General features: G+C 42.5%; 1 protein-coding gene and 1 non-coding gene across 2 annotated transcripts in view; one reads left to right on the plus strand and one right to left on the minus strand.

Annotated features, from left to right (window-relative positions):
• Positions 1-21,419, minus strand: part of LOC126298753 (secreted frizzled-related protein 1-like) — a 361,533-nt gene that overhangs the window by 117,022 nt on the left and 223,092 nt on the right. The gene's annotated exons all lie outside the window — the stretch shown is intronic.
• Trnat-ugu (transfer RNA threonine (anticodon UGU)) lies at positions 3,932-4,003 on the plus strand. Its single transcript has one exon. It is a non-coding gene; the product is annotated as a tRNA-Thr (tRNA).

Genomic DNA, 21,419 nt, shown 5'->3' on the forward strand with positions numbered 1-21,419 from the left:
CTGGCCAGCAAGATCTCAGGATCTGTCCCCCATTGAGCATGTTTTGGACTGGATGAAGCGTCGTCTCACGCGGTCTGCACGTCCAGCACGAACGTTGGTCCAATTGAGGCGCCAGATGGAAATGGCATGGCAAGCCGTTCCACAGGACTACATCCAGCATCTCTACGATCGTCTCCATGGGAGAATAGCAGCCTGCATTGCTGCGAAAGGTGGATATACACTGTACTAGTGCCGACATTGTGCATGCTCTGTTGCCTGTGTCTATGTGCCTGTGGTTCTGTCAGTGTGATCATGTGATATATCTGACCCCACGAATGTGTCAATAAAGTTTCCCCTTCCTGGGACAATGAATTCACGGTGTTCGTATTTCAATTTCCAGGAGTGTACATTATACTAGAACTGACATGTGATTACATTTTCACGCAGTTTGGGTGCATACATCCTGAGAAATCAGTACCCAGAACAACCATCTCTGACCGTAACAACGGCCTTGATACGCCTGGGCATTGAGTCAAAATGAGCTTGGATGGTGTGTACAGGTACAGTTGCCCATGCAGCTTCAACACGATACCACAGTTCATCAAGAGTAGTGACTGGCGTATTGTGACAAGCCAGATGCTCGGCATCCATTGACCAGACGTTTTCAGTTGGTGAGAGATCTGGAAAATGTGCTGGCCAGGGCAGCAGACGAACACTTTCTGTATCCAGAAAGGCCCGTACAGGACGTGCAACATGCGGCCGTGCATTATCCTGCTGAAATGTAGGGTTTCGCAGGGATCGAATGAAGGGTAGAGTCACTGGTCGTAACACATCTGAAATGTAACGTCCACTGTTCAAAGTGCCGTCAATGCGAACAAGAGGTGACCAGGACGTGTAACAAATGGCACCCCATACCATCACGCCGGGTGATACGCCAGTATGACGACGACGAATACACGCTTCCAATGTGCGTTCACCGCGATCTCGCCAAACACGGATGCGACCATCATGATGCTGTACACAGAACCTGCATTCATCCGAAAAAATGATGTTTTGCCATTCGTGCACCCAGGTTCGTCGGTGAGTACACCATTTGCAGGCTTTCCTGTCTGTGATGCAGCGTCAAGGGCAACCGCAGCCATGGTATCCGAGCTGATAGTCCATGCTGCTGCAAACGTCGTCGACTGTTCGTGCAGATGGTTGTTGTCTTGCAAACGTCCCCATCTGTTGACTCAGGGATCGAGATGTGGCTGCACGATGCGTTACAGCCATGCGGATAAGATGCCTGTCATCTCGACTGCTAGTGATACGAGGGCGTTGGGATCCACCACGGTGTTCCGTATTACACTCCTGAACCCACCGATTCCATATTCTGCTAACAGTCATTGGATCTCGATCAACGCGAACAGCAATGTCGCGATACGATAAACCGCAATCGCGATAGGCTACAATCCGACCTTTATCAAAGTCGGAAACGTGATGGTACGCATTTCTGCTCCTTACACGAGGCATCAAAACAGCGTTTCACCAGGCAACGCCGGTCAAGTGCTGTTTGTGTATGAGAAATCTGTTGGAAACTTTCCCCATGTCAGCACGTTGTAGGTGTCGCCACCGGCGCCAACCTTGTGTGAATGCTCTGAAAAGCTAATCATTTGCATATCACTGCATCTCCTTCCTGTCGATTAAATTTTGCGTCTGTAGCACGTCATCTTCGTGGTGTAGCAATTTTAATGGCCAGTAGTTTATTTACAGCCCCTACCGTTAGAGGACGCCGAACTATAGCGTGTAACAAGACAGTGTATTATGTAATTATGTCGATGTGCGAGAAACAGTGTGCTGTAATCGAGTTTCGGATTCGGAGTGTTCGTCCACACAAGGAGCTGCCTGTCCTTCAGATGACAATGCCACAACACACACGAGCGTTGCAAAATCTGCAGCAATCCGAAGCCTCGGGTTCACAGTCATCGAGCATCCTAAGTGCCAACTTGGCCCCGTCTGATTTTCATCTGTTTCAGGAACTTAAAGAATACCTTCGAGGACTCGGCTTTCATAGTGATGAAGCAGTGCAAGCAGAGGTGAGGTTGTGCCTCCGTCACCAAAGTCAAACATTCTATAGCGACCCAATCAACAAGCTGGTCTCTAATTGTGAGAAATGTGTTGCTCGCTAGGGTAACTGTGTTCAGAAATAAATATCTAGACAGGAAGAAGAAACGTGTAGAATGTTAATAACTTTTGTTTTATTTGAAAAGCTTTGAGAGTTTCACATAAAAATTAGGAGGCATTAATTTTCAGCAAGCTCTCTTACAATAACTGTATCTATGAGGAGGAACGCCAAAATAAACATCAATGTTCCATAGGAAGCGATGGTAAAAGTTCACACTGAATGCTACGGGAACTGTAACATAACTTATAGACGTTTGAAATGAGAATAAAAATTGTAGTTTGTGCTGACGATCCTATTCGCTGAATCACTGAGGATATTCATTGACGCATGATTTATATAATAATTAACAGTCAAAACAGACACGAGTGAAAGGATACGATAATAGACGCAAAACCGTTCCAATAACCATGGGTCTGCGGATGAGCCGTTTGTGAGATTATTGAGAATGTGTGATTATGAGCCGCCGCACGCTTCAGTGTATAGAACTACCCCAGTTACTACAGACGTATCTGAAAAGTAAATTTTTCTGTCAATTTCCCTTGTTACTGGGCTTAAATTTCCTGCATGGCCCGTAGTTGTGGAATGTGGGGCATCGGCAAATTTTGTTGCTGATGCACGACGATACGTAACGCGCTAAAATGGTCCAAATGGAAAGCTCGAGCAGAGCCTCCACCTTGGCCTCCAAGATCTACTGATCTCAGTTCTTTGCATTATTCAGTCTGGGGACATCTCAAAAGTGACTTGTAAGGCGCTCTTATTCGTACAGTCAAAGAACGGCAGTAGCGAATGGTATAGTCCTGTCAATAATTACGAGATGGTCCGTGAGTGTTTGAAAGAATTCGTGACTCACTGCTGAGACGAATGAAGTATTGCACCCTAACGTGGGGAGGACATGTACGACACACATTTTTAACAGGTACGAATGTTCAATAAATGTTAACATGTAATGTGCTGAAGTAATAATGTACGAGGGCATGATGAAAAGTAGTGCCTCAGAAGTTTTAGTCTCTTCTCAGTATCTGCTGAAGTATTACATGTCATGCATATTACTCGGTGGAAGTTCCCACTTCGCTGGTGCAAGATGCAATCCTCTGTCACCAGAGGTCTCCGAATCATAGCGTGTAACATTGCGGTATGTAATATAACTTTGTCGGTGCGTGAGGAACAGCGTGTTGTAATCGAGTTTCTAACCAGAGAAGAGTTCGTTCGCTTTGAACACCCTCTCCTTCAGCATAACAATGCCAGACAACACACGAGCGTTGTAACATCTGCAACAATCCGACGCCTTGGGTTCACTGTCATCGATCATCCTCCATACAGTCCCGACTGGAGCCCTAGCGATTTTGGTCTCTCTGCAAAACTTAAAGAAGACCATCGACGTCTTCAATTTGATAGTGATGAAGCGGTGGAAGCAGAGGTGAGGTTGTGCCTCCGTTGTCAAAGTCAAACATTCTACAGTGACGGTATAAAGAAATGGACTCTCATTGGGAGAAATGTTTTGTTGTCAGGGTGACTATGTAGAGAAATAAATATGTAGAATTGAAGAACGAAGATGCAGAATGTTAATAAAGTCTGTCAAATGAATCTATTTGGTTCTAGAGACCTTTTCAAGTCTCAAACATCTATGATGTATATATGCTGGCTGAAGCGATGAACGAAAATTTGTACCAAGGCTTCTGCAATGCTATTCGAGTTTAGGAATACCAAGTGGGCTGAGGCGTGAACGAGAATTTGGGCTGAAGAGGGAGACGTGCTAAGTTATTCTGTGCAGTTGCACAAAGGCACTGTGCCAAGGTGGCGTAGTGGTTAGCGCATCTGCCTTGTGAGAAGGAGACCTGGGTTCGAATCCTAGCCTTGGCAAAGATTTTCATCCATCGCTTGAGTCTTCACACATGGAACAAAAGTTTGTTTAATGTTAAAAGCTTTAAGAGTTTTCACATAAAAAAATTCGAATGCATTACTTTTCAGCACGCCCACACATTTCCTGTTAAGGTAGATCATGAGTAAAATTTGAGGCCACTTAGATGGGAAGTTAATAGAAAACTTTACGTTTCAAATACAGATTAATTACTAGGGCAATATTTCGTAGGGAAGTCATGGAAATTATCTCTCAAATGGTTGGTTTGCGGAGCCATGTTTACTGGGATGTTTTTGCTTGAACTGTCGTGTTCCTTAACTCACATCAGTTTTCATTTTTAATTATGATACACCCTGCACATCAAAACATAAATTTCAGTCACAGCAACCAAAGCTGACTGGACGTTCACTAATTTAAACAAGAATTGGTATCCCACAAAGATTTTGTGCAGGAGCTGCGCATTCCATGTATTACGAAAGAAACGCTGAAATTCTGCTCTTTCAGTGAAATAATTACACGTGCGGAGGGCGTTTTAAGACCAAATTAGCGTGAGATACGCTCCAGTAATGAAATTTTACGCAGGAGATTGAACGAACGTAATTAAATCTCATACCTGGTAAATTATAAGAGAAACTTGTTCTTATTTACCATCTTGTTGGGAGAGGGCATCGCTGAGGCAGTTTACATGTGAAGAGTGGAAATGTCAGTATTTATGAGTGTAAAAGCTCACATTTGTCAGGAGAAACAAAAAATAATGTATCTCTTTTTGTGCATAACTCATTTGTATGCAAAAAATTAAGAAGGTTTTCTGACATCACAGAATTATGCTGCTCGCTTGGAAAAAATAATGAGACAAACTGGAAAAAATAATTTATTAAGGAAGCTCTAGTTGCTATATATTGAATGACTAGTTCTAAGTGGCAATAAGAAAGTTTTTGTTCCATGTGCCATTAATGCTGAGACATAAAGTTTTATTTGTGATAATACAAGTACAGAAATATAGCAGTTTGATATCATCTAGCAGAATTGTAGTCAGGAAAATCATATACCTCATATCTTTTAAATTTTTTACAAGAGAATAACAAAATTAAATTCAAGACAAGAATCTCTCAGTATCGACTACTGTTTCTTTCGCAACTTCATTCTTGCGACCATATGTTTTAAGAACCTTCTATAGAACTCCCTGTGCTGCTTAAGAAGAAATGACTTTTCGTGACATATTCCAGACACACGTTTTCTTGTCTGTTCACTTCTTCAACTTCTTTTAGTGTTTTTAAACTCAAATTATCTCCTTTCGTTACAAAGATGTTTTGTTGGTGCTAACAAAAGCTTACAGGCACTCTTTTTACCGCACAAACTGTGGATCAACTATATGGGAAAGCCCTTGACGCATGATGCTTGGAACGACAGAGGTGAGTCCTGCTTGACACAAAGAACATGCACCATCCACTAATGAATGTTTTGAACATTTTCTCCATGATTTGTCACTTGGAATAAGTCTAGGAATATGCAAGAGTACCAGGAACACAATAGTAATGAAAACCGGTTTGGTGAAAAAATGGCACTTAGAATGATTGACATTTCCATTCTTCAGTTATTTATGTTCGACTTTTAAAATTTATGTAGTGTACTTAGAAGGAAAGAAGATTAGAGTTTAATGTTCCAGCGACGACGAGGTCAGTAAAGTCGCAGCGCAGACTCATATTAGGAAAGTATGGGGAAAGAAATCGCGCCCTTTCAAAGGAACAATCCCAGCGTTTGCCTTAAAAGATTTACGGAAATTACGGAAAAGGTAAATCTGTATGGCCAGACAGCAATTTGAACCGCTGTCGTCCCGAATGCGAGTCCATTGCGCTAAACACTGCGCCACCTTGCTCAGGTAATATACTTATAGATTTGTTTCGTATGTTAGTATCATGTCGTCAAAGTTTACTTGCATACGGTTTCTTATTTTTATAAGAGTACTGGTAATGACTGATAAGTTGAAACCGGTATATCTATTAAACAATTGATGCGAACATTAACTGAAACGAAACTTCACAGCGCTTGAGAAATTTCAATTGCCCTGAATTGCTAGAAAACATGTTTATATTTTCTTTACAGAAATTACATCTGCTCTTGTTTTAATTTCATGTAACTCTATTTACCTTGTGTTTATTAAAGCTGCCGCATTTTCCCATAAATGTGATCCTATTACCACAATATTGTTTTTTTTTTTTTTTTGTCAGGAGAGCATGTACACATGACATTCAAATTACTTCTTTTTTTCAAGTATACGCTGAAGTGAAGGGAACATTACTATTATTCGAGTTTTTAATTTCAAGTATTATCAGTGCAGGTATTAATTATTAAAAATTGGACTATAATTAGGTGCCGATGTTCCTAACTATGATCCATCTCATATATATTATGGTAACTTATAGTTACTGTTCTTATATCGATTTATTTGACAAGGATATGAAAGAAAAACATTATTCAACACATTTATATTGCAAATTTAGAAATTAAAATAACCATACATAAAAAATAAGTGACACAATTGTTCATTTGATTCATACACCTTTGACTTCCTTTACCGAATGTAGTTCTCTTTTGTTGGACGCGTTAACTGGAGGTTGAATTTTGCAACTTACATCAGTTTCGTTGTGCATAAGAAAGATTTCCTTCTTTAGGCCAAATTCACAGTTTTCTAATTCTGGTCATATAACTCACTTCTCTCCAGTTTTACAAACTTTAATGACTCTACTTGACCACATTTCGCCGTCATATTAGACAATGACTATATCTTTAACTTTAAAAGGTTTCCTCTGACTCAGCTTATTTTCCAGTATTTCCCTTAAACAGAAGTTCATTATACCTGGAGCATAAGGACGATATGTTCCCCGCCTATTCTATTTTCATTTCATACACTGTAATTTGTATTAAAGACGCTATTTCAATTTAAAGAGCGTATTAGCAATGTAAAGCTATTTAAAATGAACACCCTGTAGATGGAAATTTTGGATTACAGTTACGTCTCAAGTTTAAATTACTTTACAAACTATCATGTAATGCATATTTCTGAAAAATATCTGCGACAGATCATTGCTAAATAATGAGAAACAAGAATGGTGTACAACACTATTTAAGTTTGCTTAGCTGTTTATGATCCCACAAAAAAGTTTCCAGCCGGCCGCGGTGATCTCGCGGTTCTAGGCGCTCAGTCCGGAAGCGCGTGACTGCTACGGTCGCATGGATGTGTGTGATGTCCTTAGGTTAGTTAGGTTTAATTAGTTCTAAGTTCTAGGCGACTGATGACCACAAATGTTAAGTCGTATAGTGCTCAGAGCCATTTGAACCATTTTCAAAAGTTAGCAACAAAACCAAAACCACGTTCAGTTGCCAAGGAAGTTCAACAGCTATTGACGCTTTCCAAGTACGCCAGTATATGTTTCATTAAGTGCAACACTTGTCTGCCTTTCAAATGTAGCAGAGAAGAAATGCAGACAAGAATTGAACTGGCCTGCACAACAGTACAATTCCAGACTCGGAGAGTGGATCGTAGTTACTATCCAGGGCGATAGTTAAGGAAAATTATGTTTTCCTACCTACAATATTTGCCGCTTTAGTAGTACATCTACATCTACATACATACTCCGCTATCCACCATACGGTGCGTGGCGGAGGGTACCTCGTACCACAACTAGCACCTTCTCTACCTGTTCCACTCCCAGACAGAACTACATAGAGTAGCGTACAATTATACGAAGAAAATTAACTTCCAGTGGAAATGCGATTATGCTGCGTCGTGCTAGCTCATCAAAATGTGGAAGTGAGTGCAGACGCGTCTGCTGGGTGAAGGTTAGCGCCAATGTTCGAACACGCGTCCTTGCGGCGGCTGCGGCTGCGCTGCGCCAGGGCGACCTGGCGGCCTCTGCCACACCGTGGGAGCCCGCTGCAGCTTCGCAGAACCGGCGCGTGACGTCATCACTCACTATAGCTATCTCATACACACACACACACACAAACGAAAGTTATTTTATGTCACAGCGTAGCGTTCTGAACCTAACAAGACAACTTTCGGCATCAGCATGACATAAATTGTATGCGGCTGACGTCACAGAATGCGTAAACTCCTTTTGTTCTTGCCCTACGCGCGTAACAGACACACTGAAGACCTCGACATCCATACAATAAAGAATTTCGTGCTTTTCATTTTGTGTTGCATACCAAATAAAGACTAAATTTAGGTAGCTAAAGCCACCTTGCATTTTCTGCAGTATTCCATCTGCCCCAAACGTTGTATGGCGGAGAGTACATAAGGCGCCTGATTTCCTGCTCCATTCGCGGATGGCACGTAGGAAGAGTGGGAAGTGTGGGGGAGGAAATAATAAGCAGGTTTCCTGAAAAGTACGCTCTTGGAATTTTAATAGTAAACTCCATGTTGCACAACGCCTCTTTTACACCATCTGCCTATCCGAATTTAAGAAATATCTCCGTATCGTTCTCGCGCTTATTAGCTGAACCTGTGATGAAACGTGCCGAACTTGTTTCGATCTTCTCTGTCATTTCTATTAATAGTACCTGGTACACATCACAGACTTCCGATCAATACTCAAGAATCGGTCACCCTTTTAAAAATTACGTGTTAAGTTGTGCGAGGGGACTTCTAAATAGATATACATGGCGCCATACGTTAAGACTAACGTTCAACGAGAGTGGCGCATTGTTAGAAGAGAGTACATGTTCTGGGGTGGCCGGAAACACATTTCTGCTGCCGTACGGATAACAGGGACATTGCAGTGTGGGGGTGAGATGGTGCGGAAACTGTAATCGCACTACAAAGTTGAAGTACGCGGGACAGTACCATTCTTGGGCGCAAAACGTCTAAACTGTACAGAGTCACCATTCAATTCTGGAAGTGTACGGACCTTATTCAATTTCACGTCGAGCAGTACTGAAATGGTGCCAACGATTTGATCATCCTGAAGCGATGCAGTCCTTCAACAAAGGAAATAGCTTACAGTACGTTAGTTCGTCCAGTCTTAGAGTATTGTTCGTCTGTATGGGACCCTTACCAGTTGGGTCTGATTCAAGAGATTGAGAAGGTCCAAAGAAGAGCGGAAAGATCATAGCGAGATTGTTGCAAATCTCGTAGAAAGTTTGAAGTGGGACACACTTGCAGATAGACGGCGAGCTGAACGGAAGGGGCTGTTCACTAAATTCCGATCCGATCTTCACCGAGAATGTTAAACATATACTATTACCACCAACTTTCAAATCGCACAATTATCACCATTCAAACATAAGGGAAATTAGAGCTCGTACTGAAGCTTTCAGACAGTCGTTTTTCCCTAGCGCGATCCGCGAGTGGAACGGGGGGGGGGGGGGGGGCAATTATGCAATTATGACTTTGGCGCGAGTTGTGCCCTCCACCACACACCACTTGATGGCTAGCGGAGTATATATGTAGATGTGGATATGTAAGACCTTCGCAGTTTACTTACTTGAGACAAGATTTTGCTACATACATAACATCTTAGGGACCTGCATCACTGATATGTGACAAGCTGAACATGGGCTAGCCTAGAAACAAGATAGTGTACGTATGTGCTCACATCTGCCACCACGTCAGTTAGTAATTTGATTGGCTATACCAAAGAGCAAGATGTACACTAATGAAATAACAATAATGAAATACTTGTACAGCTATGATGCATATTATTGCAGAGATCTTTGTTCCTAGCTTAGACCAAGATGGAAGCTATACGTTTATATTTTGGCAAATAGTGGCAATATTCAATGAAGGTTTTTCCAATAAAGTTTTGGTTTCCTTTTTGATTGCCTAACTCATCTAACTACACTACTAGCCATTAAAATTGCTACACCAAGAAGAAATGCAGATAATAACGGATATTCATTGGACAAATATATTATACTGGAACTGACATGTGATTACATTTTCACGCAATTTGGATGCATACATCCTGAGAAATCAGTACGCAGAACAACCACCTCTGGCCGTAATAACGGCCTTCATATGCCTGGGCACTGAGTCAAACTGAGCTTGGATGGCGTGTACAGGTACAGCTGCCCATGCAGCTTCAACACGATACCACAGTTCATCAAGAGTAGTGACTGGCGTATTGTGACGAGCCAGTTGCTCGGCCACCATTGACCAGACGTTTTCAATTGGTGAGAGATCTGAAGAATGTGCTGGCCAGGGCAGAAGTCGAACACTTTCTGTATCCAGAAAGGCCGTACAGGACCTGCAACATGCGGTCGTACATTATCCTACTGAAATGTAGGGTTTCGCAGGGATCGAATGAAGGGTAGAGCCACGGGTCGTAACACATCTGAAATGTAACGTCCACTGTTCAAAGTGCCGTCAATGCGAACAAGAGGTGACCGAGACGTGTAACCAATGGCACCCCATATCATCACGCCAGGTGATACGCCAGTACGGCGATGACGAATACACGCTTCCAATGCGCGTTCACCGCGATGTCGCCAAACACGGATGCGACCATCATGATGCTGTAAACAGAACCTGGATTCATCCGAAAAAAATGACGTTTTGCCATTCGTGCACCCAGGTTCGTCGGTGAGTACACCATCGCAGGCGCTCCTGTCTGTGATGCAGCGTCACGGGTAACCGCAGCCATGGTCTCCGAGCTGATAGTCCATGTTGTTGCAAACGTCTTCGAACTGTTCGTGCAGATGGTTGTTGTCTTGCAAACGTGTCCATCTGCTGACTCAGGGATCGAGACATGGCTGCACGATCCGTTACAGCCATGCGGATAAGATGCCTGTCATCTCGACTGCTAGTGATACGAGGCCGTTTGGAGCTAGCACAGCGTTTCGTATTACCCTCCTGAAACCACCGATTTCATATTATGCTAACAGTCATTAGACCTCGACCAACGCGAGCAGGAATGTCGCGATACAATAAACCGCAATCGCGATAGGCTACAATCCGACCTTTATCAAAGTCGGAAAGGTGATGGTACGCATTTCTCCTCCTTACACGAGGCATCACAACAACGTTTCACCAGGCAACGCCGGTCAACTGCTGTTTGTGTATGAGAAATCGGTTGGAACTTTCCTCGTGTCAGCCTGTTCTAGGTGTCGCCACCGGCGCCAACCTTGTGTGAATGCTCTGAAAAGCTAATCAGTTGCATATCACTGCATCTCCTTCCTGTCGGTTAAATTTCGCCTCTGTAGCACGTCATCTTCATGGTGTAGCAGTTTTAATGGCCAGTAGTGTATAGCAGTATAGATATTCTCTCTGTCAGAACATTGTAGATGTTGCATGAAATTTTGAAAGTATACAGGTGAGCAATAACTTATGACAGAAATATCTTTCGCGTGATGTGTCACTTGGATCATGCATAGATAAAGCTGCTACAGTGTAGTACAAAAGATAACTGAAAGAAATACGCAGTGTGACTTTTATTCCAAGACCATAATTACACTGAAGTCACATCGATTTATAATGGTCTGGACATCGTTCTCAATAGGATGTGTGATCACCAGCGACGGCAGTGCATGCTGTAGAAATGGGGGGCTGACAAATGCTGTATGGTCGTTTGTGCATGTAGATGTGCTGCGGTACGTCTCGCCAACGCATCCTACACGTAATCACGGGAATTAAGTCGGGGGAACGGGCTGCCCTTCCATTCGCCGAATATCCCTCTCGTTCCAAGAGCTCCACCTGTGCTGTCCGCTGACTCCATTTCTATGGATGGCAGTGCGCGATAGCATCAAACTTCGCATATTGAGGAGCTCCTGGAACGAGATGATATTCAGTGAAGGGACTGGCCTGCCTGTTTCCAGGAGTTTATATCCCATTGAGCGCGTGAGGGATGCGCTGGGGAGGCGTACTGCAGCACGTCCCCATGCGTCAACGACCACCCACCGGTTCTCAGTCGCGATGGTGGAAGATTCGAACGCCCCACCACAAGAACTCATTACCAACCTCGTGGCCAGCAAGGGAGCACGTTGCATAGCGTGCACTGCCATCCGTGGCGATCGCACACCCCATTAAGAACCAAATCGCGCCGTTTGTATTGCCCAGGGGACCATCATGAGTGACTTCAGCGTAATTATTGTCTTTGAATAAAAGTGCCATTTCTGTTCGTCACATGCGTATGTCTTTCACTTGCCTCATGCACTATACTGTGGCAGGTCTTTGTATGTCTGGTACAAGTTTGATTTAGATATGTTACTTGGAAGTGTCACATCAGGCTAAGGTTACTTTGGTGCTTAAGTTTTGCTCGACGGTGTACATTTGGTTTAGCAACATTAGTTGATCATCCAAGATATAGCCACAACAAACGATCCCTCCGGATAATAAAATATAAAAAAACTTACACACAGGGTCCAGGGATATTACATCTACATCTACATTTATACTCCGTAAGCCACCAAATGGTGTGTGGCGGAGGGCACTTTACGTGCCACTGTCATTACCTCCCTTTACTGTTCCAGTCGCGTATGGTTCGCCGGAAGAACGACTGCCGGAAAGCCTCCGTGCGCGCTCGAATCTCTCTAATTTTACATTCGTGATCTCCTCGGGAGGTATAAGTAGTGGGAAGCAATATATTTGATATCTCATCCAGAAACGCACCCACTCGAAACCTGGACAGCAAGCTGCACCGCGATGCAGAGAGCCTCTCTTGCAGAGTCTGCCACTTGAGTTTGCTAAACATCTGCGTAACGCTATGACGCTTACCAAATAACCCTGTGACGAAACGCGCCGCTCTTCTTTGGATCTTCTCTATCTCCTCTGTCAACACGACGTGGCACGGATCCCACACTGATGAGCAATACTCAAGTATAGGTCGAACGAGTTTGTAAGCCACCTCCTTCGTTAATGGACTACATTTTCTAAGGACTCTCCCAATGAACTCAACCTGGCACCCGCCATACCAACAATTAATTTTATATGACCATTCCACTTCAAATCGTTCCGCAAGCATACTCCCAGATATTTTACAGAAGTAACTGCTACCAGTGTTTGTTCCCCGATATTATTCGGGGATAAAAACGTGGCCGGGGAGATGGGCCTACAACCCCCACCACCCTCTCACTCTTAGTGCTGCGGCGAAGAAAGGCCCATTGTCACGCCAGTATCCAGTCCAGACTTGCGCCACAAACTTTACATTTTACTTTTTGAATAAAAGGTGTTCGACTATAAGAGCTAACATCGGAGAAATGCTCCTATCGGAGCACAAGAAAGGCGAATATGCTCTCGTTTAAAAGACTCTGACTGAAAAGTGTAGCATCAGCTGCTTCATTCTACCTTCCTCAGCACCTTTACAAGTTTTCCAAAAATTTTGGCATGCGAACATATTAGCGCTCTTTTTTAACATGCAACACACTTCCCACTTCCGCAAACTCCCTTAACTGTAACTCACAAACATAGGTCCATCACATACGCATCCACTTCGACTTGCCCATTCTCACTCACTCATTCAGCCCAACTCATTGTCATTATCTGCTTATGTCTCTCTAACTGTCGCTGTCTCCCTCTTGCTCTCTTTTACTGCCACTTTCTGAGTCATTCTTCCCCATCACTGCTGTCTCTTCTTACTGTTACAATTTCTCTCTTCCTCGTTGTCATTGTCATAGACTCTCTCTCTCTCATTATCACTGGCTCTCACCATGTCACCTTCTTCTTCTCTTTATTCCTCTCAGGTTGGCACTGTCTCCACTCTTTTCTTAGCGCTGTTCTGTCGCTGTCGACTGTGTTCCACTGCCACTGCGTCCCTTTCTCTCACACTGCCATTGTCTCCTTTTGCTCTTTCTATACCACAACCACTGTCTGCTATCTTATTTATTACTTTTCCGTCTCTTTTTCACTGTCACTGGCTTCTTCTCCCTCAGCACAAAAAAGTGCGAATACCTTCACATGCCAAATTTTTTGAGAAAAATTTTAAAGGTGTTGATGAAGGTAGAACGAGGCAGCTGGTAGCCCACTTTCCAGTCAGTGTATTAAACACGAACATATTCGCCTTACTTGTGCTCCTATAGGAGCATTTCTCCGCTGGTTCCATTCTTTGCCCTGTCAGAGTACGGTATGTCGCTCATATGAATAGAACTTTATAGATCAGTAAAATTTTGATAGTTTACGCAGGTGATATAACGGAATACTGATTTTACACCTCAGGCCCGATTTTATGTGCACAAAAATTTTGCATGATCTTCAGTACTACAGTACGGGGTTTCAGAACCCTACTGATGACAACGCAAACAATTTATATTTTCCAGAAGGCTTTCGACACCGTTCCTCACAACCGTCCTCGAACCAAACTGCGTGCCTACGGAGTATTGGCCCAGTTGTGCGACTGGATTCGTGATTTCCTATCAGAAAGGTCACAGTTCGTAGTAATAGGCGGAAAGTCATCGAGAAAAACACAAGTAATATCCGGCGTTCACTAAGGAAGTGTTACAGGCCCTCTATTGTTCCTGATCTATATTCACGACACAGAAGACAAGCTGAGTAGCCGTCTTAGATTGTTTGCAGATGATGCTGTCATTTATCATCTTGTAAAGTCATCAGATGATCAAAACGGTTTGCAAAATGATTTAGATAAGATATCTGTATAGTGCGAAAAGTGGAAATTGATCCTGAATAAATACTTAGGGATTACAATTACAAATAACCTAAATTGGGAGGACCACATAGATAATATTATGGGTAGAGCAAACCAAAGACTGCGATTCATTGGCCGAACACTTGGAAGGTACAACAGGTCCACTAAAGAGAATGCTTACACCACGCTTGTCCGCCCTATTCTGGATTATTGCTGTGCGGTGTGGGATCCGCATCAGGTGGGACTGACCGATGACATCGAAAAAGTACAATGAAGGGCAGCTCATTTTGTATTATCGCGAAATAGGGGAGATAGTGTCACAGACAGAATTCCATCTGAGGACGAACGCAATACAACTGTTCCACATGGCCACCGTTCATATGAAGGCAGGCTTTAAGCACGTCTCCCAATTGTTCAAATCGCTCTGAGCACTATGGGACTTAACATCTGAGGTCATCAGGCCCCTGGAACTTAGAACTACTTAAACCTAACTAACCTAAGGACATCATACACATCCATGCCCGAGGCAGGATTCGAACCTGCGACCGTAGCGGCCGCGCGGTTCCAGACTGAAGCGCCTAGAACCGCTCGGCTACAACTGCCGGTTAAGCACGTCTCCTCATCGAAGCTCATACACGTTCAAAAATCCCAGTCGTGTTCTGAACGGACTTACAACCATCCACAATGCGTTCCCGTCGTTCACTGACACTATCAACAAGGCTGGAATACCTCAAAGCTTTTAAACATCCGTACAAAAAAAATCCCACAAGTTCATGTGGAGGAGCCTGCGAGACCATGTTCTTGGTGAGTCACAACCGATACACTGGTTGTCAAACCGCTGTTTATCAGTACTTAGGTATCCGGAATGATAATAAAATTAAAAGAAGTTAGTTTACCACTTTGTAATTTACGCCTCTTTTTCGGTGTATTGAAACAAACGTAGCCTTTGAAATTAACATTGTTGCAACACTGACATGACGGCACCAGTGCATACATCATATGGTTCATGGACCTATGTTTATTACGATTATTTGCTTGTTTCATTATACTTTACTAGCCCCTTTCATTTGTACCTATAATAGTCAAACATCCTGTATAATGTAAAAGCTTTTGTAAACAAGAAAATTATGAATATTCTGTTATAATAAAGAACAATGAATAGTATTTGTAAGAGAAATCCTCGCTGCAGTATGACGATGTGGCAAGGCCCGAGATTGTTTACAGTGAGACAAATTATTCATTCAGGCGGTATAGGTAGTTTCAGTTTTTCCTTCGGTGGTATGACTTTTTACTGTTGAGATATTAAAGTTGCTTTTACGTTACGTGAGCACTTACGCCAGTATCTTCAATTTCGACGTTGGCGGGATGACTGACAGGCGTACCGTATTTCTTCGATCTTCCACAGCGAATCAGTTTTGGAAGACCGAATTCATTATTTCATCTTTCGCTTTGTTATCTTCTGTTTTGGTGCCAGTATGGTCACTGAGCGACTGAGTAGCTAATTAGGATCCATTTACTGACTTTACATAACACAAAAATTTCTTAGGATTTTTTAATCTAGTACGTAAAATTTCACTTCCAGTTTCACCGAAAACATCATATGTTCACTCTTCTATTTCATCTCTTCTCGTGTCCACTGGCTTCGCTTCTTCTTGCAACTACAGGGTAGCGCACGAAATGTGTTACCATTTTGTTTTTGAATATAAACTTTATTGTCAATACAATCTGAAAGGAACATATACTACAATGAAGAGCCGTCCATGGGGATTTGCTCTAACTCAGCACATGCTCAATATGTCCACTATTTCGTTTTCTAACTTCCTTCAAACGAACACTGAAGTTAGCGATTACTCTACGGCACATGTCTTCCGTAATTTCACTGCAAGCTTGAAGAATAAGTCTTCTGAGCTCCATTAAATTCCATAGCATCTTGCTACTGCCTTGCCCTTCAACACGCAGTGGTTCATGCAAGATGGAGCAAGGCCACATACTGAAAACACTGTGTTGGAGTTTTTACACGAGCATTTCGACATGCGGATCATTTCACTCAGGTTTCCAGGTCGCTTCAATGACGGACAAAATTGCCACCCAAATAGTCCAGACCTCAGTCCATATGACTTTTTTCTTTGGGGGTACCTAAAGGAAAAAAATTTCCCGAAACGTCCACGTGATTTAATGGAGCTCAGAAGACTTATTCTTCAAGCTTGCAGTGAGATTACGGAAGACATGTTCCGTAGGGTAACCACTAACTTCAGTGTTCGTTTGAAGGAAGTTCGGAAACGAAATGGTGGACACATTAAGCATGTGCTGAATTAGAACAAATCTCCATGGACGGATCTTCATTGTAGTATATGTTCCTTTCAGATTGTATTGACAATAAAGTTTATATTCAAAAACAAAATGGTAACACATTTCATGCGCCACACTGTATTTCATTGCGGATAGCTTACAATCTCTTAGCATTACATTTACATTTTGATATGTTCTCAGATTTTTGCTTAGTTATGCAAGTTTCCGCCCAATATTCCTAAGCTAGATTGCTTGCACTTTAATTTTTCGTTGTATTGTTCAGATTCGTTTTACAGCTTGATAGAACTCATTCTTCAGATGTCCATATTAAATAATTAATACTCTCCCTCTAAATTAATATGTCTTACTTTTTACGAAAGCTTTTATACTGTCTATTTTCTCAATAGCACTCTTCCTGTCTTCATGATTGCTTTATTTCCTGTTATTGACGTGTTTTTTTTATCCATACTGGCGTTTTGTCTGGATGAATATTTTTTAACGTAGGATTTTTGCAATTTTAGGGAGATTTTTCAAACCTGTTTTGTTAAGTGAAGTACTAAGACAATCAGTCATAGTCTTGCTCTAATTACTGCTTTTATCCTTGCATTAGACTTCATGATTCGTCACAGATACTCAAAATTTGTACGCTTAATGACTGTATACCACTTATCGATTCGACTCAAGATGCATCATTGGCAACGTTGTGACACAACCCATTAATGAATCCTGTGTCCTGTTGAGCATAAAGAAACTTATTAAACAATCTTGCACGCGGAGTACGTAACGTCAAACGAGTGTGTGTGAGTTCAGAGAAGTTGAATTAGAGTCTAGCCACAGAATAGGGAGTATACAGAATGGAAATTCAGTTGAAACCATGCTCCAAATTTTTGTGCGCATGCGCGAGTCTGCAACACTGAAACAGAGTTCACAACTGTGTTTATTTCATTAATAGTGCATTTCAGCTGCTGGGCTTACGTACAAGTAAAAAATTGTTTGATGTACTGAAAAAATTATAAACATATAAAGACCAGTAGTAAGAGAAAAGACCACACAGGAAAGTAACGAGCGATTCACACGAAGCAGCTGACAGCAGTATACGAGAAAAATGAGTTTTACGATTTTCTTGCTGTCTACCGTAAAAGCTCATTAAACTGTAAAAAATACCGTATGTAAATCAAGTTAAATCAACTCTTGTGGTTAGTTTTTCGGTAGAGGTTCTTCTTTCTTTTAAAAAATTTAAAGCGACGTATTTCACAATTGCGCGTCTTATTGGATCCTGAAGAAAATGACTGGAATATAAAACTGATTTTTTCGTGTCTTATAGTTTCATATCGCCAACAGCCTTGCTGCAGTGGTAACATCGGTTCCCGTCAAATCACTGATATTAAGCGGTGTGGGACTGGGCTAGCACTTGAATGGGTGACCATCCGGTCTGTCGATCGCTGTTGGCAAGCGGGGTGCACGAAGCCCTTGTGAGGCAAACTGACGAGCTACTTGACTGAGATGTAGCGGCATCGGCCTCGGAAACTGACATACGGCAGGGAAAATTTACTCTAAAATGCGTACCTTAAAAGTTGTGGGCTGGCCGGGGTGGCCGAGCGGTTCTAGGCGCTACGGTCTGGAACCGCGCGAACGCTACGGTCACAGGTTCGAATCCTGCATCGGGCATGGATGTGTGTAATGTCCTTAGGTTAGTTAGGTTTAAGTAGTTCTAAGTTCTAGGGGACTGATGACCTCAGAATTTAAGTCCCATAGTGCTCAGCGTCATTTTAAAAGTTGTGAGCAATTGTTCATCAGAAGAGTTGTGTTTCCAAGTAGCGAAGATGAGCACTTAGAAGTAGATACCCTCGATGTAGCGAAGCAGCTTAAATCAGTTAATAAAGGCAAGGCCTTTGGTTCTGACTATATAGCAGTCAGGTTACTTTCAGAGTATGCTGATATAATAGCTCTATACTTAGCAATCATATACACCGAACCGTACGCCCGACGGAAGATCCGGACCAAAAGACTGGAACGTTTCACAAGTCATATCAATACCCAAGAAATGAAATATGAATAATCCGCTGAATTACAAACTCATATCATTAACGTCGATTTCGTTTGATTTTGGAACATTTACTGCATTCGGAAATGTATGAATAACCTCGAAGAAAACGATTTATTGCCAAATAGCCAACACGGATGCAAAAAAAATATCGTTCTTGTGAAACATTACTAGCTCTTTATTCACCCGAAGTAATGTGTTCTGTCGATTCCGGATTTCGAATTGATTCCATATTTTTAGATTTCCAGAGATCTTTTACACCGTTCCTCACAACCGGTTTCTCATAAAATTGCGTGCCTATGACGTATCGTCTCAATTGCGTGACTGAATTCGTGATTTCCTGTCAGAGAGGTCACAGTTCGTAGTAACAGACGGGAAGTCGTCGAGTAAAACAGAAGTGACGTGTGTCGTTCCCCAACGAAGTGCTGTAGGCTCTCTGCTGTTTCTAATATAAGAGAGCGCCGACTTTTTATGTGAAAACTCGTGAAGCTTTTTAAATAATACAAATGTCATTAACATTCTACATCTTTATTCTTCATGTCGACATGTTTGTCACCCTCTTTCGCTAGGGCGCTACGAATTGTAGCGTGTAACATGACGGTGTGCGATGTAACTATGTCGCCGCATGAAAAACGGCGTGCCGTTATCGAGTTTCCAATTCGAAGAGTTCGTCAACACTTGTAGAACCCTTTCCTTTAGCATAACAGTGCCAGACTAGACACGACCTCTGCGACATATGCAACAATCCGACGCCTTGATTTCGCTGTTATGGATCATCATCCATTCAGTGTTGACTTGACCCCATAAGATTTTCGTCTGTTTCCAGAACTTAAAGAACACCTTCGAGAACTTTACTGTAATAGTGATGAAGCTGTGCGAGCAGAGATGATGGTTCAAATGGTTCTGAGCACTTTGGGACTTAACATCTGAGGTCATCAGTCCCCTAGAACTTAGAACTACTTAAACCTAACTAACCTAAGGACATCACACACAGCCATGCCCGAGGCAGGATTCGAACCTGCGATCGTAGCGGTCGCGCGGTTCCAGACTGAAGCGCCTAGAACCGCTCGGCCACACCGGCCGGCGAGCAGAGATGAGATTGTGGCGATGTCAACAATGTCAAACCTTCTACAGTGACGGTATCGGAAAACTGGTCTCTCATTGGGAGAAATGTATTCGTCTCCAGGGTTAAAAAATTGAGGAATGAATATGAAGACGTGAAGAAGAAGACGTAGAATTTTAATAACGTTTGTTTTATTTAAAAAGCTTTTAACAGCTTTGACATAAAAAAATCGTAGGCATTACGTTCCAGCACGCCCTCGTATATAAATGATTTAGGAGACAATCTGAGCAGCTGTCTCAGATACTTTTCAGATGATACTGTCATTTACAGTCTATTAAAGTCATGGCAAGATCAAAACTAATTGAAAAATGATTTAGAGGGGATATCTGTATGGTGCGAAAAGTGGTATTTCACCCTAAATGATAGAAAATGTGAATTTACTCACATGAGTACTAAAATGAATCCTCTAAGTTTCGGTTGAACAATAAATCATAGGAATCTAAAGCCGCGCGGGATTAGCCGAGCGGTCTAGCCACTGCAGTCATGGACTGTGCGGCTGGTCCCGGCGGAGGTTCGAGTCCTCCCTCGGGCATGGGTGTGTGTGTTTGTCCTTAGGATAATTGAGGTTACGTAGTGTGTAAGCTTAGGGACTGATGACCTTAGCAGTTAAGTCCTATAAGATTTCACACACATTTGAACAAGAATCTAAAGGCTGTCAATTCAAAAACTACTTAGAGATTACAATTAAAATAACTTAAATTGGAACGATCACAATGATGTCCGAAAAAGCGAACCAAAGCCTGCGATTTATTGGCAGAACAAACAGAAGGCGCAACATGTCTGCTAAAGAGACTGCCTACGCAACGCTTGTCCTTCCTCTTCTGAAGTACCACTGCGTGGTGCGCATCAGATAGGATTGACGGAGAACATCGAAGAAGTTCAGAGAAGGGCAGCTAGTTTTATATTATCGCGAAACAGGGCAGAGAGTGTCATGTATACGATACGTAAATTGGAGTGGCACCCATTGCAACAAAGGCATTTTCCGTTGCGGCAGGATCTTCTCACGAAATTTCAGACACCAACTTTCTCCTCCGACTGTTGTCCCCCAACTACATAGGGAGAAATGATAATTGTAATAAAATAAAGAGAAATTTGAACTTGCACGGAAAAATTTGTGTTTTCCTTTGCCCCGAGATCGCTGTTCTAGAGTGGAACCGCACCATATACCTCATCTAAGGCGGATCCTCAATGTAGAGAGCATGTCACAAAACGTAAACAGATGTGCAAATATGCATTTTACTGTATATTGTGATTTTTAAGAAATAACAATCATCTGTGAGGGCTACGTACACACGGCGCGCTTCAATTGTAAATCCCATATGGTTACAATTATGTCTGTCGAAACCGGTCGTCAAAAATAAAGACGAATTTATGTGACCTTGGCT

The sequence above is a fragment of the Schistocerca gregaria genome, chromosome X, assembly GCF_023897955.1.
Source record: "Schistocerca gregaria isolate iqSchGreg1 chromosome X, iqSchGreg1.2, whole genome shotgun sequence".
Lineage (NCBI taxonomy): Eukaryota > Metazoa > Arthropoda > Insecta > Orthoptera > Acrididae > Schistocerca > Schistocerca gregaria.